General features: G+C 43.3%; 1 pseudogene; it reads left to right on the top strand.

Moving 5' to 3' along the window:
• Positions 1–8160, top strand: part of LOC127006429 (uncharacterized) — a 45666-nt pseudogene that overhangs the window by 2150 nt on the left and 35356 nt on the right.

The following is an 8160-nucleotide window of genomic DNA, read 5'->3' as shown; positions in this document are numbered from 1 at the left end:
CACACACACACACACACACACATGCATTCATACATACATATATACATACATACATGCACGCACACATGCAAGCACACTGATACGCGTAGAACATATGATTTCTGCCTTAATTACATATTCTTTAACAACAGATTTTTTATATTATTCATCTGCATTCAGGTTATGTATATCTTTTTCTCTGTACACTTTCTCCAGCTGCCTATACTTTTCTTCATTTGCTTCTTCATAAAGTAACGGGAAAAAAATGTATAACATACCATGACTGTAGAGGAATAAAATAGGAAAACAAGATATAGAACAACATTTAATTGAAGAACAAAGCGTTTAATGTAGTGATGAAACTAGTTTTGAGGCATGAAAAATGACTATGGAGAGTGTGGCAGCGCATATATTTTTTTTTTAAGTCATTGGCGCTATAACCATGCAGTAGTCATAATCAATTTGTGGAAGCTTACTTTATATTCCATCTTTGTTACATGATTTCAGTATCTGTTTAATTTCGGTTATTACCTCTGCTGCACTTGCTAAAAATTTATTCTGCATCACAATATTACATCCATCTTGGCAGGGCGATTAATGAGCACGCTATTCATTCTTCGGATCCCCATGATTATGGATATTTTTTATCCTGCAGCCACAAATTCCTCCCCGGTCCCCTACCATACATCTGTCTTTATCGGAGGTTGATTTGTAACACTGGAAAAAAAAGTAACTTAATAAACGAAGAATGAGAGACCTCGGGTAAATAGATGTGTTTGCTAAGGAGAACCATAAAGGTGCTATTCTATGGGACATATTACAAGTCCAATCCGAGAAGTGTCAGGTCCATACAGAGTTCGGGATGAATAAATCTGTAGGGACCCCAAACTTCTCGGATTGGACTTGTAATACGGCCCCTAAACTGACCTTTGTAGGGACCCCAAACTTCTCGGATTGGACTTGTAATACGGCCCCTAAACTGACCTTTGTAGGGCCCCAAACTTCTCGGATTGGACTTGTAATACGGCCCCTAAACTGACCTTTGTAGGGACCCCAAACTTCTCGGATTGGACTTGTAATACGGCCCCTAAACTGACCTTTGTAGGGACCCCAAACTTCTCGGATTGGACTTGTAATACGGCCCCTAAACTGACCTTTGTAGGGACCCCAAACTTCTCGGATTGGACTTGTAATACGGCCCCTAAACTGACCTTTGTAGGGACCCCAAACTTCTCGGATTGACTTGTAATCCGGCCCCTAAACTGACCTTTGTAGGGACCCCAAACTTCTCGGATTGGACTTGTAATACGGCCCCTAAACTGACCTTTGTAGGGACCCCAAACTTCTCGGATTGGACTTGTAATACGGCCCCTAAACTGACCTTTGTAGGGACCCCAAACTTCTCGGATTGGACTTGAAATACGGCCCCTAAACTGACCTTTGTAGGGACCCCAAACTTCTCGGATTGGACTTGTAATGCGGCCCCTAAACTGACCTTTGTAGGGACCCCAAACTTCTCGGATTAGACTTGTAATACGGCCCCTAAACTGACCTTTGTAGGGACCCCAAACTTCTCGGATTGGACTTGAAATACGGCCCTTAAACTGACCTTTGTAGGGACCCCAAACTTCTCGGACTGGACTTGAAATACGGCCCTTAAACTGACCTTTGTAGGGACCCGAAACTTCTCGGACTGGACTTGAAATACGGCCCCTAAACTGACCTTTGTAGGGACCCGAAACTTCTCGGATTGGACTTGAAATACGGCCCCTAAACTGACCTTTGTAGGGACCCGAAACTTCTCGGATTGGACTTGAAATACGGCCCCTAAACAGACCTTTGTAGGGACCCGAAACTTCTCGGATTGGACTTGAAATACGGCCCCTAAACAGACCTTTGTAGGGACCCGAAACTTCTCGGATTGGACTTTAAATACGGCCCTGTGGCGTAGCACTCTCGCCAGCGGCAGTATTCAATTTTTTTTTTTATTTTTATTTTTTTTAATTTTTTACGTTTGCCCTTTAGTGTTGGTAGGCTTTCATTATGGACCCAGTTGGTCGCCCAAGACCGTTAGTGGAGCAGGCAAGTATTTCTATGGTGGCATCAGACTTACTTGGCGGCGGCTGAGTGGTTAGCATGCGGGGCCCGCATTCATCACGCCATGGACAACGTCGATTCGAGTCCCCACGTTACCACCTGGGATTTTTCAGTCACCGCCGAGTGGCCTAAGACTACCCATATGCTCCCTTGAAGACCACCCATCAACCCGGACTCTAGAAGAAACCGTCCAAGTGAATAATTAATGTCAAATGGTCTTTGTTTTACCTTGAAACCTGTATAGTGATGTTTGCATCTAATGGCTGTTTTAGGTGTGCTATTGATTTAGCAAAAACTATGACTTTTTTTCTTGATTTTGTTTTATATTGTGGTGATTTCCTATGACTTATGTCTTCAACTTATATGAACACTTTATCTTTGCTTTTGGAGACCTTGTCCCATACACGCCATACACAAGCATTTTCTTTCCAAAAATTGGCGAGCTTATTTTCTCTAAAGCTGTTGCAGCCTCGCAGGCCGTGTGAGATGGCGACAGTGAGCAGAGTCACAACACGGATTTAGTTCCGGATTCTGCGGCGTAGTGAACTAAATAATAAAAAAAAGGCTTTTCACTTGACTAATTCCGTTGTATCTGTTGTTCCCTCGCACAAAGTCAAATAATATTAGAATACCATAATTCAGTTCGCCTTTGGGTTGTGTGTTACATAACTCAGGACGGTCATGATTATAAAACAGCCTAATGCTGCAATGGACCATATGTAACGGATTTCCGACTGCAGCAAAAAAAAAATCCTCGAGTCAGTAACAACTCTTCCCTACACACACCACAGCCCCACTGCCAGAAGGTTCTCCAAAAAGGCGCCGCATCCCCCGCTCCCGAACTAATTGGAATGTTATGATCCTCCTTGATGAGTCGAGTCGCTGAGTGACACTCAATGTACTTGTCGCAGGCATAGTGCACTTTGACGAATAGCTCCATCCAAGACTTCGTCCGCAACGGAACACACAGCACGTCATCGGCCAGGGATGCAGGATTCAGGACGATTCACAACCTTTCGCCAGTGTGTGTGTGTGTGTGTGTGTGTGTGTGTGTGTGTGTGTGTGTGTGTGTGTGTGTGTGTGTGTGTGTATTTATATTGTATTTATTACTGAGCAAGGCATTTCAATTATCTTCCCCTGTCTCTCCTCGGTATCCATTTCCATTAATTTTCCTTTCTTGCGCTTCTTTATGAGTCTCATTTTGCTCCTCTCTCCTGCCTTCCCTCGCTCCTCCCCTCCCGTCCCCTCCTGCTCCATGTCTCCATAAATCTACATTACGTGACAAATAGTGCTCCTCTTCATTTCCTTTTTATGATCTCGTAAAATGCACCTTATTGCTACAATTTTAAGTCTTCTCTTTTCAGATATAAAGAGTGTCCCTCAGCTTGGATATAGCTAAATGTTGATAAATGATGTTGAGAAAAAACGTTTATCTTTCCGGGCACCGCAGGATATTAATTAAATACTTATTTTCTTGACATCTCTTAACTTACAGGAACGGAAAATTGTGGGCTTTTTCTCTGTAGCACATGATTTGCCTCCTCTCACAGTTGAAAGTGTAGCAAATATTTCTTAGTTCAACAGAATTTGGTGTTACAACATTTACAGAAATACGTCCAATATTGTGTTCTGTCGAGCGTTCTCTTTATTAATTTCTTTTTGATAGAAAGCCCGATTTTCCGTACTTTCTTCTTTTGATTGCGATTATAATAAAAATGGTAAAGTTTTTGGATACTTCATACGTAGTCTAGCAAACTTTGAGTAGATATTTTTTTTCTTTTTTACATCCCTCTTCTTTTTACATTCCTCTCCTTTTTACTTTCCTCTCTCCGTTCAGGCAAGTGAATCCTTGACACATCCAATGAGTGTCATGCCTCCGTTGATTTGAAGTGGCTGAACAATAAAAATGTAAGTGTGTACGTCATTCAACATGGTCTGATCACGCGTTGTACTCGCGTTCGCAGGCCACTACCCTCCCCGAATGAGATTGGAGCTCAGGGGACGAATCTTGGGTACGGCTGGAAGCTCACATCACACCCACACACACCCCGTGAGGCGGGACACGACCCCCGACTGACACCCAGTACCAATTTACTGCTGGATGGACATGGGACGTGTGTGTGTGTGTGTGTGTGTGTGTGTGTGTGTGTGTGTGTGTGTGTGTGTGTGTGTGTGTGTGTGTGTGAGCATGTATGTGTGTGTGTGTGGGGGGGGGGGTATGTGTATGGGAAGGGCTTCTCGGACTAAACATATTAAAGGCCCTAAATCATTAACACTTTTTTAATGTCGGTGCCATAAATAAATCACTCTAACTACCTAACTTTTTCATAGTGCAGTATGGAGACAAACATCCCAATGACATCTGCTCAACCAAAATAAAACAAAATAAATAAAATAAACATCTGTAATAAAATATTTGCAATATATACATTTTTTTTTCCATAAAAGCTGTGCCGGCTGCGAGATGGGCGCGGACGAAACCTAGTGCATGAAATAACTGTGAACGCTTATTTCAAAACACATACTGATTCATGAAAACTGATAAATTCGTTCAGACCACACATACACACACACACACACACACACACACACACACACACATACACACACACCCACATCCAACCCCCTCTCCCCCGCCACACACACACACACACACACACACACACACACACACACACACACACACACACACACACACACACACACACACACACACACACAAACACGGGCGCACACACATATACACCCACATCTACACACACGGTTTACTTTTAATGAAACACCATAAATTACGAGGCAAATGACAGATATGGTTTTACACGCATTACCATTAATGAAAATAATAAATAATCCGCATGCAGATAACACCTACATACCTTTGCAAACTACGAACTGTTATAAAGTGAATGGCTGACATATATTCAGTGGATAACCTAACAGACCACGCGAAAGCCACGCACCGCAGATATCTCATGTGTGTAGCCTCTGTGCACCGCTGTGTGGCAGTGGGAAAAGATGACGCATTCATAGCAGAGCCCTAACCGTAAACACAAGGACTTAAACACAACAAACAGCGAGCAGCGGGCTTTTTTTATTATTGTTTCCTTTTTTTGTGCCCCTGAGCTGTCTCCAATGTTACCTGTACACTTTTATACTCCTCACATGACCCTAAATTACACTTCGTAGATCTGCTGAGCCATGTTGTTGTTGTTTTTTTGGTTGGTTTTGTTAAGTGTATCGTAAGTATCATATTGACGCCTCGATATTGTCATCTAAAATCGATATGATAAACGTAGAAAATAAGACAAAAACTTTAACCATTTTCAAAACTCCCATGCGCCTTTATCTTTCGAAATTGATTTGAGAAGCTTGTGAGGCGTAGAGGCAAGAACTAAATGGCTTATAAACTCCAAACATTGACAAGACTACTGCACACACATTTATCCTCCTTTCCCGATCGTCATATCACACGACTCAACAGACGGAAAATACTACACGGCGTTATTCTGTGTCGACGAAAAGACAAACGACACATACGAAATTAATGGCGAATCTATTTTGGCTTTAACTACTCTCTAAGACAGCATTTTTGTAAGACTTTTCTCTCGTATTCTCACTCAGCCATTACGTCTTCTCCTTTACCCTAAAAATAAAGATTCCTACATGCTGACTGGCCTTCCCTGCCCCTCTTAGCTAACACTACCTCTCCTTTCCCCTGCAGCCGTGGAGGAGGAGCCGTACCCGGAGCTCATCACGGTGCCCTACTTCCTCTCGCCCGGCCACCGCAACATCACCGCCTCCCTGGGACAGACCGCCTACCTGAACTGCCGTGTGGCGCTGCTCGGCGACAAGGCGGTGAGTCGGGAATGACGTAGTGTGTGTGAGGAGGGAGATGGAGAGGGGTTGTGTGTGTGTGTGTGTGTGTGTGTGTGTGTAATTCACCATAGCCTAGGAAGTTGGGAAGTTTTGTTTAGTCGGCGCAACATCTGTGGTCATATGCCGGAGAGGGACAGAAGGGGAAGGAATTATAGGAGAAGGGAACAGACCCACGATTAATACCTGGTACCCATTCACTGCTGGGTGGACAGGGGCGTAGGGTATCGGAAAACCCGCCCAAATTTTTCTACTCCGCCCGGGAATCGAACCCGGGCTCTCTCGGTTGTGAGCCGAGTGTGCTAACCACTGCACCACGAAGCCTCCACACCATGGCTTAATCACGAGTCGAACTCGCTTTCGCCAGCAGGTACCCTCACGACGTGAGCAAGTGCTCATTATGTCGATCTTTGGGTACTGCCAGGACCTCACACACCACACACCCCATCCCCCTTGCTCAAGGGGGAACATTAACCACTCGTAGTCAACGGAAAGAATCCGACCTGAGCGGGGCTCGAACCGCAGCCTGTTTGGCCGTGAAGCCTTGCAGCGCTGCGCTCTAACCGATTGAGTTATCAGAGCGGTGTGTGTGTGTGTGTGTGTGTGTGTGTGTGTGTGTGTGTGTGTGTGTGTGTGTGTGTGTGTGTGAGAGAGAGAGAGAGAGAGAGAGAGAGAGAGAGAGAGAGAGAGAGAGAGAGAGAGAGAGAGAGAGAGAGAGAGAGAGAGAGAGAGAGAGAGAGAGAGAATATCGTACTTGCACTTTCATATTTCTGAGTGAATGTAAAGAAGCGTTTTACATATTAAAGTCCGTAATTGAATTATCATTTTTTTACTTCACAAAATCTATGTTCTTGATGGTTTTCAGTTTAACAAGTATAAACATATGTTAGTAAATTCACCATACAGAAGTACTATTACTCTTAATATCGAGATTGCCATACATACATAAAAAAATCATCTGTGTAACCTTTCGCTCAGGAGAAGAGAAATACAGCTTTTGACGATACAACAGATGGCAACGGTGTGCTTGTGACGTGCATGCAGTGAAAGGCTTCACAATACCTCTGAGTGACCCGAGAGCCTCTCAGGACAAACAGTGTAGCCCACAAGAGTCTTCTGCTTTCAAAGGCTGAGGCTGGCCAGTCCTCGGGTCCAGTCACCCACAAAGAACTGCCAGCTCGAGCTCGTTTACGTCCACAACAAAAAGCAGTAGTCTTCCATTCACCCTGATTACTGTTAAATCAACATTCAAAATTTACCTCATCTGTATATGATATATATGACATTTATGTGTGCTACACGCAATTTAAGTGTCGGAAATAAAATTTGGCAGAGGAAAAAGCACTATTTTTTTTTCAGGTGTGTCTGAATACTTTCTGGGGCCCCTAGGATGGTGCAGTTTTCAGATAGAGGTGTATCAATAAGTCGGATTAATGTACAGGTAATTGCATATTGCATAAAACTGTAGGTGGTGAAAGCTGTTGATTTTATAAGTCTTGAGGATGCCGGGAGGCTCAGCTGGCGCTAAGTCGAGCATTAAGGAAGACTGAAAGATTCTTGTACCGGAAAAGATAAATGGTCGAAAAATACTCGATTGTTCGATGCTGCAGGAGTGAGCGTGTAGACTCATATTACAAAGGTTACAAGGCTAAAGAAAGTCTATTCAATCCACCCTCATGAACTTTTAATTAAGTAGGACACTGTGAAACATGATCCAACCCTCACGTCATATTCTCAATACTGCCACACGCATCACTGGCTGTGTCTGGTTCGTCCACCTGAAGCACTAATTTACATGCGGAGGACACTGAGAATACGACACTCCTTTTAATTAAACAATATTACCATAGACATTACTCTTCATCAAGTCATATATTTTGTTCTGAGCGGAGGGTCATAAATGAGTTGTGTAGCAAATATAATGGGGACGCTTTTACAATAAACTTACATGTCAGATAAGGCTGGGCAAGACCAATTCATTGACTGAGGACTGACGCCGCAACCAAGTTCGTCATTTGATTTTTTTTACGGAGGACAGATCAATGTTAATATTGAAAATGAACTTCTTGCATGCTGTTTCTAAATAAAACAACCATAAGCTGCCGTAAAAATAATCAATATTAAACTTCCTCTGCAAATGAGGACACTCTCTTTTTTTTTCTTTCCGCTACATTGTGTTGGCATACAACGCCCACTAACCTTACTGACAAA

The sequence above is a fragment of the Eriocheir sinensis genome, chromosome 32 (genome assembly GCF_024679095.1).
Source record: "Eriocheir sinensis breed Jianghai 21 chromosome 32, ASM2467909v1, whole genome shotgun sequence".
In the NCBI taxonomy this organism is placed as follows: Eukaryota; Metazoa; Arthropoda; class Malacostraca; order Decapoda; family Varunidae; genus Eriocheir; species Eriocheir sinensis.
The sequence above is the reverse complement of the archived record's forward strand: the minus strand, read 5'-3'. Positions and strand labels throughout refer to the sequence as shown.